This window comes from Cryptomeria japonica, chromosome 4 (assembly GCF_030272615.1).
Source record: "Cryptomeria japonica chromosome 4, Sugi_1.0, whole genome shotgun sequence".
Classification (NCBI taxonomy): domain Eukaryota; kingdom Viridiplantae; phylum Streptophyta; class Pinopsida; order Cupressales; family Cupressaceae; genus Cryptomeria; species Cryptomeria japonica.
Window position 1 is genome coordinate 298,421,106 of NC_081408.1, and position 21,402 is coordinate 298,442,507.

The following is a 21,402-nucleotide window of genomic DNA, read 5'->3' on the forward strand; positions in this document are numbered from 1 at the left end:
GGGTTGCTAAAAGAAGGAACAAAACTCTTATTGATTGTGTGAGGACTCTGATGATACATAAGGATATTCCACATATCTTATGGAGAGAAGCAGTAAGCACTATTATGTACACCTTGAACCAAATACATGTGAAGAAAGGGACAAATAAAATTCCCTATGAATTATTGTGTGGATACTCACCCAATGTCTGTTATTTCAAAGTATTTGGAAGTAGGTGCTATATCAAGAGGGATGAGTACTCTGGAAAGTTTGATCACAAGAGTGATGAAGGAACCTTCTTAGGTTACTCCACAAAGATTAAAGCATATAAATGTTTGAACAAAAGAACCGGTAAGATTGTGGAGAGTGCAAATGTCAAAGTAGATGACTTCTCTGAGAAAAATGAATAGGATAGCAAGAGTGAACCAGAGGATTATAAAGGGTTCAAGTACACTGTATCGGTCGAACCTGTTGAAGAGAATCCTATTGTAGTGGCAAATGAAGAAGCTTGTGAAGTAGAACTTGCACAACTGGTAGAAAAAGCTCCAATAAATGAATCAGTACTAGCAAAGTATGTTGAAAACAATCACTTCGCTGAAAATGTCATTGGTGACAAAGATGCAGGAGTATTGACTAGAAGAAGAGCAAGAGAGAATGCATGTCTTCTCTCCATAATTGAGCCCAAAATAGTAAAGGAGGCTCTAAAAGATGAAGACTAGATAAAAACCATGGAGGAGGAACTGGAGTAGATTGAGAAAAATGAAACTTGGACTCTAGTGCCCAGGTCGGAAAACAAAAATGTGATAGGCACCAAATGGGCATTTAGAAACAAAATGGATGAAACTGGTAAAATAGTAAGAAACAAAGAAAGACTAGTCTGCAAAGGCTATGCTCAGGAAGAAGGTTTGGATTATGGAGAAACCTTTGCATCGGTGGCCAGGCTGGGAGGGGTAAGAATTTTGCTATCCTATGCTACTTACAAGAAATTCAAAGTTTACCAAATGGATGTCAAATCGGCATTCTTGAACGATGTTTTAGAGGAAGAAGTATACATAGAGAAACTGGAAGGGTTTGCATTACAATATGGAAGAGATATGGTATGCAGGCTGAAGAAGGCTCTATATGGGCTAAAAAAGCACCAAGAACTCGGTATGAGAGGCTACACTCATATCTATTAAGCATAGGGTTCAAGAGAACCAATGATAACAGTAACATGTATCTGAAGACTGGAGAAGAAATAAAACATCTAATTGCTGGAATATTTGTAGATGGCATCATCTTTGGAGGAGATGATGAGATGAGCAGAGGTTTTGCAGAACAAATGAAGCAAGAATTTGAGATGTCCATGATCGGTGAGATAAATTCTTCAGTAGCCTGCAAGTCTCACAGCTAAAGAATGGCATATTCATTAGCCAAACCAAGTACATAAGGGAAATTCTGAAGACTTTTGGAATGGAATATTGCAAACCTGTTGGAACTCCAATGGTTATAGGTTGCAAGCTATCCAAAAATGATGAGGCTCATGAAGTGAATGAGACACTTTACCGATCCATGATCAGTAAGTTGCAGTATGCAGTACACAGTAGACCGGACATAGCACAAGTTGTTGGCTTGGTTGCCAGATTTGTTGCAAATCTGAAAGAGACTCATATGGTGGCAGTCAAGAGAATATTTAGATACCTAAAGAGGACTGATGAGTATGGTCTCTGGTATCCACATAAGGGAGACTTCAGCTTAAGTGTCTTCACCGATTCAGATTGGGCAGGGAACATTGATGATAGAAAAAGCACTAGTGGAGGTGTATTTTTTCTTGGAGATAGGATTGTGTCATGGATAAACAAGAAACAAAATTGCATATCTCAATCCACAACTGAGGCTAAGTATGTGGCAGTTGTAATCAACTGTACACATATTGTATGGATCAAGCAATTATTGGAAGGTATCCATGAAAAGGTGATTGAACCTGTGGTAATTCACTATGACAACACCAGTTCTATAGACATATCCAAGAATTCGGTGATGCATTCCAAAACAAAGCATATAGCTATCAAATATCACTACCTTAGAGAACAGGTTCAAGACAAGGAAGTGAGGTTGGAGTATATACCAACAAAAGACTAGATGGTTGATATCTTCACCAAGCCACTATAAAAGGACACCTTTGAATACCTCAGGGGTAAGTTAGGGGTGATACCCCTACCTACAGTAAAGTAAGTAAAAAGGGCCCTATATCAATCTGGTATTATTTCTTTATGAAAAATATCTAAGACTAGATTGATAAGTGTGGACTACTCCGGTTAGGGGGAGAAGTCTTGTAAGTGTACTAAAATACATCTTTGACATTGTTGTCAAAGGGGGAGATATGATTGTAGTGTTTGAGCATTGGTAAGTAGTGAATGAGTTGAAGTTGCTGAAACAAAGTATTACCAGTGTTAGGGGGAGATATTCATTACTCAGAGCAAGAGTAATGACCAGTACAGAAAGAAATAAAGAAATAAAGAAATAAAGAAAGTATTTGCAGGAGCAAATGATAAGACAAATTCTGAAGTGTTGCCATCAATGCCAAAGGGGGAGATTATTGGCATTGACAAAACCGGTTAATCCAGAGAACCAGTATATTTGTTGAGATTTGTCATTGATGTCTAACACTAACCGGTGGAGGGGTATATCTCAGTAGAAAAGGTGATGACTTGTAAACAACATGGAAGCAACATAAGAGACAAGTGATCAAGGTTCAATCGTCTCAAGGGAAGACAGACTAAGCTAACCGGTCTGTCACTCAAGAAGATCGATGTTAAGGTTAGATATTTAGGTTGGTCATTATGATGATAATAAAGTCACCAAAGGTGATTTAGGCAAGAGGGCTTGAGGTTGTATGCAAATTGGAACCTAATTGACAAACAGGGGAAGAGACTTGATAGAAGCACTGCAAACTGACATCAAGGGATGAACCAGCAATGAAGAGTGCAGTGGTATACCGATAGACCAGTTAGGAAGAAGGAAGATAGGTGTTTGTCTAAAATCTCAAAGTGATGATCAATTATTCAATTGCAGTGGCAAAAGGTGAGTTAGTGAGTTTGTGTCTATGACAAACTAAAGGTTGGTGAAGTCAACTTCAGTCATCATGCAATCAAGCCATGATTACTTGCATATTTTTTGGTTCACATTTAAAAGACTGAACTTGACCCAAAATTCACTATTTTTTGGGGATGTGGTGGCAAAATTAGTTGAGTAGTTGGCGGAATTGTTGCAGGGTGCACAGAGAAAGAGTGGGAGATTTTGAATTTGAAATTCTCTGAAATCTGTGATTGCTTTGATTGAGGAAACACCTGAAGGTGACGACAAAAAGTGTATAAAGTATTTTTGAGGTCATTCAAAATTTCTTGATTGTAAAATTTGCAATGTGCATATCCTATGAAAGGTGATCCAAAGTGCAGAGTAGAGTGAGAGGAAGTGCTAAATGATTTAGCAGAGCAGTGAGTGTATGAAGTAGACCGACAGAGTGCAGAACCGAGGGTCAGAGGACTGGCAGAGTGCAGAGCCGAGGGTCATATGACCAACAGAGTGTAGAGACAAGGGTCAGAGGACCGGTAGAGTGTAGAGTTGAGGATCAGATGACCAACAAAGTGCAGAGCCGAAGGTATAAGCAAAAAACCAGTGTTGTGTAGAGCAGACACAACCAGTGCAGACAAAGTATGATTTTCATTGTGATCTAATCAAGCTATCAGTAGCTACTCTAGCAGATCATCTTTCTATTTCTTTCTAACCATTGCAACTCAAATCCCTTAACTGGGTGGACTTTAACAGGTCCCTTTGTAAAGTCCCTTAACCGGGTGACATCTTAATTGATGTTTCTAAGTCCTTTAACCAGGCTACCTTTAACAGGGTAAAGGCACTGACAGGCCTTAAATAAAATCCCTCAACCGGGTGGCACCTAACAATGTCTTTGTAATCTCCTAATAGAGATGGCTCTTCACCGGGCGTACTTCAAAAGAGTACAAATTTTGTGAGTTCCTACTCACACCGTGATTTTCTCCCATTTGGGTTTCCATGAGATAAATCTTGGTGTCACTATGTATCTTTTCATTCATGAATATTATTCTACAGTAATTGTTTGTATTGATGAATATTAAGTGAGTGCAGACTTGAACTAAAAAATTTAATTGTGTAAAACTGGTAAATTGTGGATTCACCTCTCCCCTCTCAACATCGGTTGGGACTAACAATGACATATGTCCCTTCCTCCAACCTCTTTTCCAACTTCCTCAATTCTATCCCTTGATATCTTCAAATTGAATCCAGACCGTTAATTCTCACCACCTCATCTTTGTCCTTGGAATTCCTATAAATACCCCTCATTTTGAAACAATAAAGATCCCTTGCATCCTAGATTTTGGCATCATTACTATAAGCATGTTATATCTTAATCATCTAGGATAATTAACAATTAGATTATTTTTTAGCATAGTGTTTATCATGTTAATATAGTTTCCATATCAAATCATGTACCTTAATCAATCATCTTAGTTATAATCATGCATCAAATCATCCTAGCCTCATGCATTTACATTATCATGAACATATAGCTACTCAAATTTTGAGTTGCCACTTTGGAGGTCATTGCTTGCTGAGGGCCAACAATCCAACACCTTCAAGGTTCTCAAAAATAGAGGAAGATGGGACATCTGAAGGAGGCCTTTGGTTTGCATTTATTTAGTTTTCAATTTGCTTCTTATTCTTGTTTGTTTTCTCATCTATGTGCATGTTTATCACAATTGACCCTAATTTTAGCAGCACAATAGTGAGGGGAATCCCTCTAAGTTATCTCAAGAATATTTTATTGCTTAAATAGTGTATAAGCATTCCTTGGGATTTTATGCCCTATTCACATTAAGAAAACTACTCATGTCATTCATTGGTTTTCATGAGAGCAACAAAATAATATGTGTTGACTAGAATAGTAGAAGACTTGATTATTTCTATATTTCCCACAATCTATCCATACTTCATTCACATCAAGGCCTTTGGGTTCTTGAATTATATTTGGCTACCACTAACTCTTATCATTATTAATAGACATTTTTTTCCATCTTTATGATAATCCATGACAACTTTTTTCTCTTTCATTAAAACACGATACTTCTCATACATAATTCATGTTGACTACATCAATGCCCTCATTGCCACTTGGTTGATTAAGCTGAAACACTTAATGATAAAATTTGGTCTTCTTGGTGGGAATGTGATAAAATATTAGATGCACATTTTTTCTCAAAACCTATAGAATGAAAATAAATGTAAAAAACACTCTAAGATGAAATTGAGAAAGATTATGCATTACTTCTCTCTAACCCAATAAATCAAACTCTTTATTAAGCCATATTTATGGGTAAGAATGATGTTTTCCAAACTAATTTTAATAAAAATAGAGTTGCATAATTAGAAATGATGACAAAGACACCAAATTTATTTTCAATACTTCTATTATGAGCATAGAAAAAAATATTTTTCATCACTCTTGGAAAGATAGTAGTGTTCTCACAAATATTGATGGTACAATATAGAACTTATATGAATATAAATAACAAATATTCACTAATTATGTATTCAAAACAATTCTATTCAAATTTAAATAGAGAATGACACAAGGAATTATAGTTGTAGATTCAAGTGCAATCTTTTGAATATATTAGATCATTTTTATGCTACTCTTTCAATCATCGCTAATGAAAATAACCTAGTATTGAAAAGTATTATAGATAAATTATTCAAGGTGATATAAGATCACATAAGGGAGGAGTTCTACTATATCTATTCGGAAGCCTTCCATGAATTTGGGTCTCAATAAATTTTTATCAACCAAGGACTAGTCAAGATTATTCTTAAAGGTAAAAATAAGGATTTAGACTTTGGTTGGAGACCAATGACATTGTTGAAAATTTATATACAAGACAATTTATAAATTCATTACTTAATGAATTCAAAATATGGCTTAAGTTATAGTCCATCCTAAGAAAATTTATGTCTTATGTTCACATAATATAGCTAATAATATTATTCTTTCTTGGGAAATTACCAAATGTTTCAATAATGACAAATAATGCACTTATTAAGAAAATTTATGTCTTATGTTCATATACTCAATGAATAACAAAGTCATAACTCAAGAAGCAATCTCTAGGTCTTCGAGTGAATAATCCAATCCCAAATTGATCTCAATTCAAAAATATAAATTAAAATTATCTTTGGCATCTCATGGTCGAAGCATGCCTAGACATCACAATCCATCATACCACAAGTGAATTGGGTCTATACACCAAAGCAAGTAGGTGGAACAACTCAACGACTCATGAAAATTTTCAAAAACCTAAAACACAGATTAGAGCATCCAATTGTGGAATTATAGGAGAAAATTCAAAATTCAAATGGAAATTGCACAATTCTATTGGCAGTTGCATAAATTTGCTCTAGGAAGTCACCTAAGGCATCAATTTTGACTAAAATAAAGTACGGGAGGCCAAATCGGGGACCAACCCATTTGAGAACTACCTCATGACACTTAAAAAACACAATTAAAACACCCATATAATATTACAACAAAAATTGGGTAGCATTTTCTCAAGAACACCACAATTTCACATTGATTTCCCAAACCCATAATCAAAAAAACCAAGCAATCCATCAAACACTTAAAAGATTGGATTCCATTGTTTAAAAAGTTTTCAAAACTAAATTACAACACATTTCAATCATTCAAAGAGATCAAAATGAAATACAAGAAGGAGAGTAAAGTCTCATACCTCAACTTGGACAAAAACTTCATACACGAACTACATTTCACACTCTTTACCAATGACCTTGAGATTCAAACAAAAAAATGACCTCCTCAATCCAAATCTATCAACACCATAGCCATTAAATTCAACTACAAGAACTCAAGATATCCACCATTCCAAAAATGCCCATGAAGAGGATTTTGAGGGAAGAACATGAAAAATACACTGTCCTTTTCAAATGAGCTAAATTACATAATATAAATTCATTTTTTAAGTGAGGAATATTTTAATAATAAAAACCAATTTAAAATACAATTATCTAATAAAATCCCTAAAGACCCCCTCAAAATAATCATTTAAATCTCATTAAATCAAATACATATAAGACATATACCATATTAAAATATAGAATTACTATTACACATCCAAAAGATGATGACAAATCTAAATTGGTTGATTATGCACAAATCGTCATTATGGTCCAACTCAACATGATGAATGGGTATGTGAAAACTACCAACTACAATAGTCGGTGCTCAAAATAATAAATTAATCAAATCAAGAGAATTGCCCCAATCAAGGGGCACAAGTTTTTTCTTGGTATATTTGGCCAGTATGCTATCTCTTGTTAACCACCATCTGGGAGTCAAGCATGCTTAGACCTGTGGAGATAGGTAGATTTGATGCCCTATACCTATTGTCACTAAAACATTCATGCGTCAAGTGTACCTAGTCATGTGTGCATATATAAATAATCACATTAACTCAAATCATTGAAGGGGATTTTAACATCATATGCATTCTTATATAATCGAGTGATAAGATATCATCCCTTTCACATATGATTATCAATTAAACCTATAATAATAATTTCATCTAATTACTTGCATAATTATTCCTTTACAACACTGAGCATATAACTATATCTCCCAAACGGGGTCAACAACATAACATCGTTAGTAACATGATATCTCATCAAATCAAAATAACTTTAAAAATGATTCATTACTTTAATCAACTATTCTAGTTAGCATCATTTACCTCATTCTAATCAATACTCAAATCAATACTTCACATATGATAACCAAATCATGAAATAAGTATATCTCAATCCTCAAAACACAGTAGGTCTAGCTCATGCCATAGCAACCACCCAACAAATCAAGTACCCAATTCAATCATGTAATGATTCTAACAACCAAGCACATGAATAAAGTACAGATCCCAATGCAACAACATAATCAAATCACCATGGAGAAATTCAATCACATCACCCGTATGGAAAGATCACAAAGCTTACAACCAAAGTAAGGATAAGATAACACTCAAAATCTCATACAACAATGAAGAGTCTAAAGCAAAGATTGAACACCACAAAATGATCCACATCCAAACTGCAAGAGATTCAATCCACAACACAAAGCCAAGTCCATACAAAGAAGTATGCAATATAGAAAAGTAGATAGGAGGGGCATTAGATCCTCCCACCCTAGGGCTAAGCTTACTCATGTAAGCCTACAATCAAGAGAAAGGCACCATCAACATCCACTTCATGGGAAACAATGTAACCAGAGATCCCAATGGTGCAACATAGGCTCTAATAATAATCAAATATAGCAGTTAAATCGTATGGTCTATGGTTTGTTAAAATAGATGAAAATAGTCATTTATCTTTCTTTTGATAAAATTTATGTCAAATAGGATATAAAGGTATTTAGGATTTGAATCTCTAAATTGACATATTGGACCTATTGAGATAGTCATATTGTAGCAATAAATTATGTTAAATAGTCTTCATGTCTTTGATGTTTTAACTAAAATGTGAGGGTATGTATTGAACTTTATCTTTTAGATTTTTATATATTGTTTATAATAACAATTGTTTCTCCCTTTATATTATTGGAATGTTATTTTTAAAACATTGTTATGTTATAAGTTTATAGTCTACAATAATTGTACTTATTGGGTTGTAAGAGTATGGTTGATCTTTTGAAAATACTAAATGGTGTTAGGGTTACTCTACTTTAATAGTATAATAAATTTAATGTGTTAATATCATCTTAAAATGATGTGAAAACTAGTTTTAAGAATCCATTTAAATTATCCATGTTATAAATTGACATTAGCATAGACTAGTATTGTGGTATCTCTCACATGAAGAAACACTGTGAGTTACTACATACTTTGAGATACACAATCATTTAGGAATCACATGCACCTCAAAGTGTAGGCATAATGTAATGGTGAAATTTGTATATCCATAAGTTTTGAGTCCAATTTGGGAGAATCACTTACATATAAATAAATGGCACAACCTTGTGTGAAGCTAGGCACATTCCTCAATCCTTCACCTACACCTATCCACCCACATTCTCACATGCCTAACCATATCATACACCTAACATTTATTGCATCGTCCATCTTTAAGAATTTATTTCTTGTCTTGACCCTATCATTTCTATGCCATGGGTCAATCTTTTAGGTGCATGATCAATCTCATACTTGTGGATCTAACCCCTCAAAATTTTAAAGTTCATATTCAAATCTTGACCAACTTCCCCCTTGTTCCTTTCCCACCATTCAAGAAAGAGTAGAGAATTAGGAAATCAAAAAGATGGAAGAGTGATATTTGATCAACAAGCTACAAAGAAGATTCATTCTTGCAAAAATGACCATATGCTGAACAAATTACTATATGCTTTCACAAAACTTCAAACAAAAGATATATCTAAAATGTCTATTTTTCTACATTAAATTATCAAAATCAACAACACATTAAAATTATCTATCGACATCATTCATAAAATGAAATATCATTATCCATTACAAACAATTTCCTAACTTAATATTTAATTTTAAATTGCCTTTAACTAATCAAACACTTAATTTAAACTAAATCTTTCTATACATATACATCTTATTAAGCTATTTTTAGAATATAATGTTTAGAAAAAATATGTTTTTTTTTTTAAACTCCAATTAACATCTTTGTAAAGATGAGCATCCTAGAAAAAATCTATTTAATATAATATATTCATGTTAAAAAGATTTCTTTAGAAATGCATTATAAGATAAGAAGTATATTTTCGTATAGGATTCAAATATAAGATATGATATTCTTCAATATATGTCCACATTAAGATATATGATATTCTTCCCTATTTATTACGAGAATAGGAAACAAATCTCCCACATATTATTCTTAAGTGCTTAAGATTCTTCTTGATCACACCCAATGCTAATTTAACACATGATTATTTTAAAGAATATTTCTGCATTTATTATGTCAACCTCTTTAATAAGATTTGACTCACCTCTAAGTTCTAGTTGGATTTGACTTTATAGTACATATTTGGAAAAGTTCTTAAATGATTTAATAAAAGGAAATATGGAACTTAAGGCTTTCGAAAGGTCATTTAATGGAAGCATCCACATGGGGTCACGCATGATGATGGAGTCATGTATGCATGCATCCATCATCATATGCATGTGGTGTTCCCCCACTTGCCCCAAGTTACCCTCCACGTTATCCTAGGGCACATGCTTACATTATATGGTGGGCATAAGTTTGAATGGATTTTCAAGTTAAATTTGTTGTGGAATGTCTTTAAAATATGGTTCTTATTAGTGCAATGGAATAAATGGAGACGAATATTTTTCATATAAAACGATATTTGATCAAAACTACAAATTTGCATGTACAATTTTTTTTAGCGGATTATTTTACATTTTTACAATATTGAGAAGGCAAATTAAGAGGATCAAACTAGTAGAAATTGTGTAAAAATCTATTGTGATTTGTAGATTTTGTGTTTTTAATATGGTATTGTTTTGTATGGAGAATAGACGGCTCCGGAATAAATTGCATTATATAAAAAAAAATTCAAGTTAATGAATAAATGTAATTAATAATATAAATTAATTTAAATATATTGATGGATATTTACAATATATATTAAAATTAAATGAAGAGTATTTCATATTAAATTTAATGTTGGAAGAATGATATTGATTGCATTTGGAATTGGTTTGCATGTTGCATCAATGTCACTAATAACGTTAGAAAATTTGTCTAATGTACTGTAGGCTACTAGGGGTTAAATCGACTCCTACAATTAAAAAAATGTTTGGAATTGATTTGTAATTGTTGCAAAATTGTTTGTCTTTATATATAAAGGTTATTTAAGAATTTGAACTCGCTTAAAAATGTTGCAAATTGATCCCAAGTATGATGAATTTGATCTTGATCGAGCACATGTATTTGGTTTTCATTGTGCAAATCGGAATGGACAAAATGATCAAGTTATATTCAATTTCACCTTTTATATGGTTGCATTTGTTAAGGTGGCATTTAAACGCACCTTTAAGGAGACTAACAACTCAATAGGTGAGCATATTCTCCTACATCAATCACCTTGGTTAGACATATTATTGTTGAGAAAAAGTATTGAAAACATTCACCTATATGTAGATGTGACTTTTTTGTTCTTTATAAATTGAAGGGTGCTCTAAATTTATTTTTGGTCAATCTTGTATTTTCTAGATGATAAATTCATTGCACATTGAATGCCCTTAAATACAATGACATAATAACATGTTGCACAAATGTGTGTCAACTCAACTCATAACAAGTAGTAGAAAGGGGCAAGAAAGTTATAATTTGAGTTCATACCCTTGAATTTTGGGGCTATTTCAACATTCCTCAAGATTGAATTAGGTCAATCTTAGGTAGCTTGAAAATGAACCAAAATAATGAGGTGATAATCTCAAGGTAAGGAGAAAATATATGGAAATGAGTGTAAACAAATAAAATGAAAATGGGTAAAGATCAAACCATAAACTAAACCAAGAACAAGACTATGTTGCTTGTCAATATGTTACTGCATTAGTCCATTCTACCAAGGTGGGTATAGAACTAAATGCAAAACATCATGGGTATGTTATTCACCATTATATTTTATCTTCATTTTGATGTGCACATGAACCTAATATGAGCATGCAATTTAAAGTATATAGACATTCTTGGCTAACATTAAAACTAGCAATCACACCTTGGTGTGCAATGGGTACGCCGAAAAGGTGTGGAAGGTCAACTAGGGAAATAAATCATCTATTTTTTGCATACATTTGTGCAATAGATGAGGTCATTTGGAAAATGATGTTGCTTGTGACACAAAGGTATCTCTAAAGAAGTGATAGCTTAATTTGAATAATTTATGAATCCACCTATAGGGTTCCAAACATGACTAAAACCAAATCTTTGAATGAGGAAGATAATCAAACTCCATTACAATAGGCCCACGTTATTTTTGTAATAAGGAGAGGAGAGAGAGAGGGGGAAGAGTGTGAGAGAAAAAAGGGGTAAGGAGGTAGATATTTGGGATAGAGAGAGAAAGAGAGATGAAGGAGAGGGAGAGATAGAAAGATGATGATAGAGTAGAGAGAGGGGGGGATATAGAGGTAGAGAGATGGAGGATAACATAATAGAAACAGGGGGACAAAAATAAAGAAGAAATGTGGAGGAAGAGAAATAGAGGAAAAGAGATATATCTATATACGTTTAAGGAGAGAGAGAGAGAGAGGGGGGGGGGGGGGGGGGGAAGGAAAAGGAGATGAACTTAAATAATAAATATAAAAAAATCTTATTGATGGTTTCATCTAAAATAATTGAAATACATTAGTGAGAGAGCTAAGTGATGTTGATCAATACGTTTGAGACTCTTAAGTTTATGTATGAAGATCCTTATATACCTATCAAGAAGCCTCTAGTCTATTTGATGAAGCTTATAAATTGCCACATAAACTCAATAAATCCTAAATCTAAGAATAATCAAATTTAATTTTATTGATTTGTATGCATCTTGAATAGTTTTTATATTAAATATATTTTTTTGAATTTATTAACTAACTTATAATTATATATTATACTTTTATATTTCAAATATATAATTCATAATTTATGATTATAGATATATATATATATATATATATATATATATATATATAATCACTAAAATGACATAAATAATTAATTTTATAATAAGAATTATACTTACAATACAACCAAATTTTATTATCTTACAACGTTTAAGATTAATTATGTATATTAATTATATCTTATCTTTTATGTATAATTTATAAATATAATTAAATAACAAATATATTGAAATATATAATTTTATAATATATAATAAAATATAATTATAATATAAATTTTATATGACCTAAATATATAATAAATATTTGATATGAAATATAATAAAATACATCACATAATATTGATCGGCTGGCCTTCGAAAACTTTTTGTAATCTGTATTTGTCAGGATCACTTGGGCCTTTTTGGCTTTTTTTGATAATGTATGATTATCAACTTTGTAAAAGGGTCATTGGCCATGTTTTGGTAATGACCTTTCCTTATTTCTAGTTTAATAATTAGATTTTAGGTTTTATAGGTTTTAGTCCATAGGTTGTAGGTTTTTTGTAGTGTCGAGTCAAGCTATAACTGAAGGTTTTCTTCCTGGCTCTTTCCTACCGGTATGCTCATTGAACCAAGTTTTTGGTAATTATTTTATTATATTAATATATATAAGTGGTCTTACTTTTGCCAAAAATTTTTTTATAATATTAACAAAATTCACTTTTACAACCAAATATTGAGATAAATGAATGAGACATTTTAGATTTTTCCTTGCTAATAAATTAGTTCAAATTTAAAATAATCTCCCATCTTGTATGACATAGCTCCTCGAATTATGGCATGGCTGCTTGGATTTTGATTACATATTTTCTAAACAAAAATAGAATCCCACCAATTGGTGTAAAAGTTTTTTAACACTCATTGGTGTAAATGTTATACCAATCCCACCAAACTTGCTTATCGAAATGTATTAGCCGAGAACAAAAATGAACGTTGGAAACGAACGAATGAACGAAAGAAGAGAAAAAAAGGAAAGCAACGACTTTGAAATCCAACGACCAACAAACATTTAATCATCTTGCATGCCTTTCATACACTTTGAACCATTGATTTGCAAAGTTAATTGATCTACTTCATAAAAGGTACGCTTTCGACATAATTAAATATTTAGACACTCATAAAATAATATTGATTCATATAAAGTAACAAATCATTCTAAATTTCTTCTTTTACTCATGCAATGAGTAACTTGTCACATTATCAAAATAAGTGTCAATTATAAATTATTCTAACTATCTAAAAAATGTGAGAAGATAGAAGGGATATAAATTCCACCTATATACAAAATAATACAAAATATTATGTGATGTGAGCATGTATTGCAATAGATATCCATATTATGTGTCAATATAATCGATATTTACACAATGCAAATGTGTAATATGATCAAGTTTCATCTAGATATCATGTCAAGTCTCCATCTAGTGCAAATTACTATCTCAAATATCAATTATAAAAATTATTAGCAATAATATATGCTCCTCTTTAATTGGTCACGTCTAACAAATACAAGGAATTGAAATAGAGACAAAATAATATGTGATAACGATAACAATCAAAATAAGAAAATCAAATAATATGTAAGCCCATAAGACATATTGCATGTAAATATCTATCAACATAGAATAAATGAACATTAAGGCATATTGTAACAATGCCCCTATTCCGGTCATAAGACAATAGAAAATTGCTAAAATTATTGGTTGCAAGGTGGACATGCTCCCTTCCACCTATCTGGGTCTTCCCTTGGGTTTAAATCCCCCAAATTCCTTTTGGAACATGCTTATTGATAAACTCAACAAAAAACTAGCTGGGTGGAAAGGTTCCATTTTATCTCAGGCTGGGAAATTGTAGCTCCTTCAAGCTACACTCCAGAACCTCCCTGTTTATGCCCTCAGCTTATTTGGTATCCCGGCTAAATTTGTTGAAGCATTGGAAAGAATCCAGAAGAGATTTCTATGGTCAGGAGTTGAAGAAAAAAAGAGGATATCCTTGGTTGCTTGGGACAAAGTTTGTATACCAAAGAACAAAGGAGGGTTGGGGATTAAAGCTCTAAAAACCTTTAACAAAGCTCTTCTAGAAAAACAATTATGGAGAGCTTATGATACCAAGAAAGATTGGAATCAAATATGGTTTGATAAATATATTCAGAATCAGCCAATCCAGGGGGTCCTTAATTCTAAAGACATTCTTGTTGGATCCTTCATTTGGAATAGTATTATCAAATCCATAAAAGTGGCCAAAGCTGGAGTTGGATGGGTCCTTGGAAAAGGTGACAAAATAAGGTTTTGGGAGGACCCTTGGATGAAGAATGAAGCTCTTTTTGATCAAGGCAACAATCAATTTATTGAGGAATGTAAAAGGAGGTTTGGGCTTATGGTGTGTGACTACTGGAAGGAGGACAAATGGGTGAGGCTTGATGTTATACATTCTGGATTTTCCTTACTCCAGAAGGAGTTGTTGTCCTTTCCCTTAACAAAGACTATGATGATGTTTTTCTCTGGAAAAGTATTCCTAGAGGTGAATTTACAATTGCTTCTGCCTACAAAAACACTTTTTCTTAGACTAGTAATCCCATTTGGAGTAAAGTTTGGAACAACATTTTGATCCCTAAAGTCAATATTTTCTTTTGGCTTGCTTCTCATAATAGTACCCTTACTCTTGACAATTTGGTCCGAAGAGGTTTTAAATTCCCTAATATATGCGAGCTATGTCTGTAATGCCCCGCCAAGAACCCTAAAGGAAAACAACACAACTAGGCAACTAAGGGGTGAAATAATTTTTTTTTTTAAAGACTAAGTGCACTAACTAAAACCATAGCACATTTAATAACACAACAGAAGTCTAACATATGTTTTCCTAAGGGTAACCAACGAAGATTAATTCGTAGATTATATTAACACCATAGTTAATCCATTTAATTCGATAAATTGAATACATAAATTTAAAACTACACATACATCCAAATTTCATAATAAAGAGATAAAAGTATTCCAATGTATCCAATTTCCATAAACCATTTAAACATAGATCAAAGCAATGACATTCATTTCACTGACATAATATTTACAATATCCACAAATACATGGCTTCCAAAAATGCCACATATTATAAAGTTACAATATCAAGGTTACATAAAAGTCTGATACAATGACCACAAAGTCTCAACTGAACAATGATCTCGAACAAGAGCTGGTACATAAACCATGAACCAAGAAACACCAGTGAAGCCTTTCCTCGCCTAAAGATACAATCCAGAACATCCGATGGGAAGTGGCACTACCACCCAACCATGTGATCCCAAAATGGAACCACCCCACTGTGCTAGGAGATAGTAGAAAACTCTCAAGCAAGCAAAGTAAGACAAGTACGAAAGGACTACAAGACTCTACAAACATCCATGTGACTCAACTCACAAAACACTAGTGACTATAAAAAGAGAGTGTCATCGCATAGCTTGATGGTTACCATGGTACAACCTCCATAGGTCCCGGCCCCCATCCTCGGGTTTCTCCTGGTAACCTCTCCTGAGCCTCCAGTTCCAACTAAGTCTCATATGGACCCTACCAATCCTTTCGTGAAGACAAGGTGGTAAGTTTGCCATTATAAGCCTTCTCATAACATTATGAGCAATGTACTAGGACTCACCTATGCACGAGGTACATTTATCTTAATTAATATTTAATCTACCCACCCCCTGATCAATTATTAGGTTATCACTTTTTAACTAACTTTCGACAGGTTATCCTATCATCCACTTTGGGCACGACCCCCGCTTGAAAGCCACTCTCTCTCATAGAACACTAACACAAAATGTTTCTCTCTACAAGAACTCTATGGTGAAACAGACAGCCATAAACAATCCTGACAAGCACAGGTGAAGGATACACAAATACCAACCCAAGATTGACCATTTGGACAAAAACACACAATGGCTCATATCAAATAGGTTATACAACAACTCTTGGTCTAGGAGAAATAATAACATAGGACACAACGACAAATCAACCAGAATTGCAATGAAATTAAGCTTGACTGAGAACACAATATACGCAAGATCCTATTACAGGCATTCTTTCCTTAAAAACAGCCAAAAAGCATAAATACCGTGCAATTTAAGAATTTCCAGATAACAAGAATTTACAACTATTTAATACATAAACTTGACATTTGTCCAATAAAGTAAAATAAATTCACATATGTATCAATCTCCTAATGTATTTCCAATATGTATTTCGAATTTAAAATTATAAATTCTTTATTCATATAACAAAAAAAAAATCTTTAAATTGATAATTAAAAATAAAACAACTATATATATATATATATATATATATATATATATATATATATATATATATATATGAATATACATATATATTAACACATTAAAATTATTTTATTATTATTTATTTATTATTTATATATTTTTTTTAAACTAAATAAAATAATAAAATAATAAAAAATATTAAAATTAACATTGAATTTAAACTTTTAACTAGCTACCCTAAGGTGGCGGTGCCACCATATGGCAGCCAATGCTACCCTTGGGTAGCGTTGCTGCCCTATAGCAGCAGCCGCTACCTTTGGGTAGCATTGCTGCCCTAAGGCAACAACCGCTACCTTTGGTAGTTGTTGCGTGGGTAGAGGCATAGCCTCCCCACAAAATTTAAAAAAAAAACATTTAATTAAATTTTTTTTAAAATTTTTTTTTTTAATAAAATTTTAACAACAATAATAAAAAACAATATTTTTCCAATAATTCCATTTTCACAAAATTTAATCTTTCATCTCTCTCTCTCTCTCTCTCTCTCTCTCTCTCTCTCTCTCTCTCTCTCTCTCTCACACACACACACACACACACACATATATAAGATTTAATTAACCCAAATAAATTTAATTAAAATTTTTTTTTAATTATTTTTTTTAATAAAATTTTAACAGCAATAATAAAAAACAATATTTTTCCAATAATTCCATTTTCACAGAATTTAATCTTTCATCACACACACACACACACACACACACACACACACACACACACACACACACACACACACATATATAAGATTTAATTAACCCAAATAAATTTAATGTGTAATTAAATTTATTTTCTTAAGGTAATAAAACCATTTCTCAAAGATTCCATTAATAAACAAAACTGCCATAGCCCAAACAAAATCAAACGAGAGGAGATAATTTTTTAGGTAAATACCCTTTCTCACAAATCTTGCAATTCTCCATGCATCACAAAATCTTGATGAATTTTCTATAATAATTTTCCTAATTTTTTTCAAAATTACATTCTTCCCATAAACTAGAAATACACATCAAGCATGAATTTTAAAACAAAAAATCGGATTCACCAAAAGAGGATTCTGGATTTGACAATTATTTTACACACACATCAAGCAGAGAAAAATAAAATTATTTACTAAAAACCCACAACTAAGAAATCATCCAACCTGGTATAGCTTTCCTGGAAGATATCTGTAGAAGAGCCCTAATCCTTTCAATAACTTCCAATAAATTTCTTCACCTAAATTCTTGACCTGTTCCTGTGTAACTAAAATAAAGACCTATTCCCCTATTTAAACTAAAATTCTAGGTTCAATAGCTTTTTCACAAAAAACCTAAATTTAGAATAATAGTAATTTTTATTTTATTTTCTAAATTTATCACAAAAGATAAGCTAACATGCAATAATTAAAAAACATTATTCTTTCTTTTCTTTTCTCATACACATTAATTAATTTCCTAAATAAAGAATTAAAACAATAATTTAATTCTAATTAATCCTTTTATTCATTTATTTAATTATAACTTTAGAAAATAATAAATACAATTAATCTAATTTATTTTTAAAATAAAAATATATTTCTAATACCATGCAGTTTAATTTAATAATTTCTTTAATTAACTAAATTTATAATCTCAATGCATTAACAATACAATAATGAGATAATTTCATAAACTTAATTAATTAATTAATTAAATCCACTAAAACACTCAAATTAAACAAATCTCAAGCAATTACTCATAAAAGATAAAATGATAAAATACAAAGACCGAACTAACTGACAAGACAACCAACTGACGACACTCATACGAGTGTAACTGAGTAAAATAGGGTCAACTACTATCTCCTCCACTTTCATCGAAAAATATAAGGCACACTCAGACCTGTGAAGCCAGGTGGAGATGATACCCCGTACCTACCCGGTACTTGTACCTACAATAATCTGCATCACCGAACCACACACGCATATATATACAATATAGAAAATACGACATACACACCGATGAAGGAGAATCGCGATGTTCCCTATCTCACCGAAATGAGTGAAGGAAAATCATCCCCTTGCATCCAATACACTCACAAACACACAACATATAATTACACATTGGATAGATAAAGTAAGATGTTAGTACATAGCAATAATCCATAAAATGCCATAAATCACAAATACTGAAATACTGCAAATAAATTATACATCTCATCTCCAAATAAAGCATAATGTCATAAAAATTTGAATAATATATCTTGGTAATATATCCACTAAAAACAACCAATAATAAAATGTGAGTCTAATGAGTTCAAACAAGTAGGGGTACTACATTCTCCCCCCCAAAACTAGGCTTACTCTTGGAAGCCTAAAATAAATAAGAATACAGTTCTCTCATCTTTGCTGCATCCTCCCAAGTCACGGAGGTCTCATCATTTGGGTCCCATGGGACCCTTACCTGGTCGATGGTATGACCCCTGAGGATCAAATCCTGATGCTGAAGAATGTGCATGGGCTCCATGGAAAGTTGCCCATCCTCAACCTGCAAAGAGTTCCAATCAAGAACATGTGTCACATTTGGATGATAAGGTCGAAGAACTGAAACATGAAAGACATCGTGGATGCGGGATAGACTCGGTGGCAAGGCAAGACGATAGGCAACAGGTCCTATCCTCTCAAGGATCTCAAAAGGTCCAACAAACTGAGGCACCAACTTAGATCCCTTTCCATAATGGATCAGACACTTCCACAGACGCACTCTCAAGAACACACGATCGCCAATAGAAAACTGGCGATCTACCCTATGAGCATCTGCATACTTCTTCTGTCTATCCTGTGCTGCTACTAAATGCTCACGAATCCTATCTACCTGCTACTCCATTTCTCGAAGAATATCCGGTCCTATAAGCACCCTATCCTCTAACCGATCCCAACTCAAATGAGTGCGGTAAGGTTGACCATATAACGCCTGAAAGGGGGACATACCTATGGAGCTATGATATCCATTGTTATAAGAAAACTCCACTAGATATATATAGTCCTCCCAGCGTGACTATTGGTCCATCACATACATGTGCAGCATGTCCTCTAATACCTGATTCACTCTTTCTGTCTGACCATTTGTCTCTGGATGATAAGCTGAACTAAAATTCAACTGAGTCCCCAAAGCATGCTGAAGTGAGGTCCACAATGCTGAGGTAAAGACAAGATCTCTATCAGATATGATATGCCTCGGAATCCCATGCAATCTCACTACTTCTTCTAAGAAGACTCGTGCCACCACTGTTGCTATGTAGGAAGCTCGAATAGGAACAAAATGAGCAACCTTAGTTAATCTATCAACTATGACCATGATGGCATCATGACGACGTGAAGAGACAGGCAAACCAACAATGAAATCCATGGAAATGATATCCCATTTCCAATTCGGTACTAGATTAGGCTGCAAAAACCCTGCTGGGTGCTAATGCTTTGCCTTCACTCGCTGAAACTCTAAACACTTTGACACAAAATCAGCAATGTCGCGTTTCATACTCGCCCAATGATAAATCTGTCTAAGATCTGCGTGCATCTTCTTGACACCTAGATGTGCCAAATAAGGTGCATGATGGGCCTCGGTCATGATCAAAACATGAAGACCCTCCAAAGGAGGTACATAGATCTGTCCATGGTGACGAAGAAGTCCATCTGCCTCAAGGTTATACCCAGAAAATCTACCCTCTAAAGGCCTTCCAGACTCTATGACAACTCTAACATCCTGATACCAAGTAGCCTAAGGAAGAACTCCAAGAATTCTCTCTCTCAAGTCTACTCCAAGGGATAATGCTAAAACTTCATGCCGCCTATGACTCAAAGCATTTGCTACTACATTCTCTTTCCCCTGAATATAACGAACCTCAAAATCATATTCACAGAAGAATTCCATCCATCTTCATTGTCGAGCATTCAAGTTTGGTTGTGTGAATATATACTGCAAACTGCGATGATCACTATGCAGCTCAAACTGACGCCCTAACAAGAAATGTCGCCATCAAACCAAAGCATGAACTACAGCTGCCAACTCTAAATCATGAACTGGATAGTTCAACTCATGGTTCTTGAGTTTGTGAGACTCATAAGCAACCACACGCCCATCCTGCATAAGTACTGCACCTATACCTTCCAAAGAGGCATCTGTGCATACCATAAAATCTCCAGATGGATCAGGAACTGCCAAAATCAGAGCACTAACAAGGAGTTCCTTCAAGGTCTTAAAATCTACTTCAGACTGTTATGACCAAACAAACTTCTTCCCTTTTCTCTGAAGAGAAGTAATAGGGTGTCCTATTCGAGAAAAACCTTTAACAAAGCGACGGTAATATCCGGCCAAACCCATAAAACTCC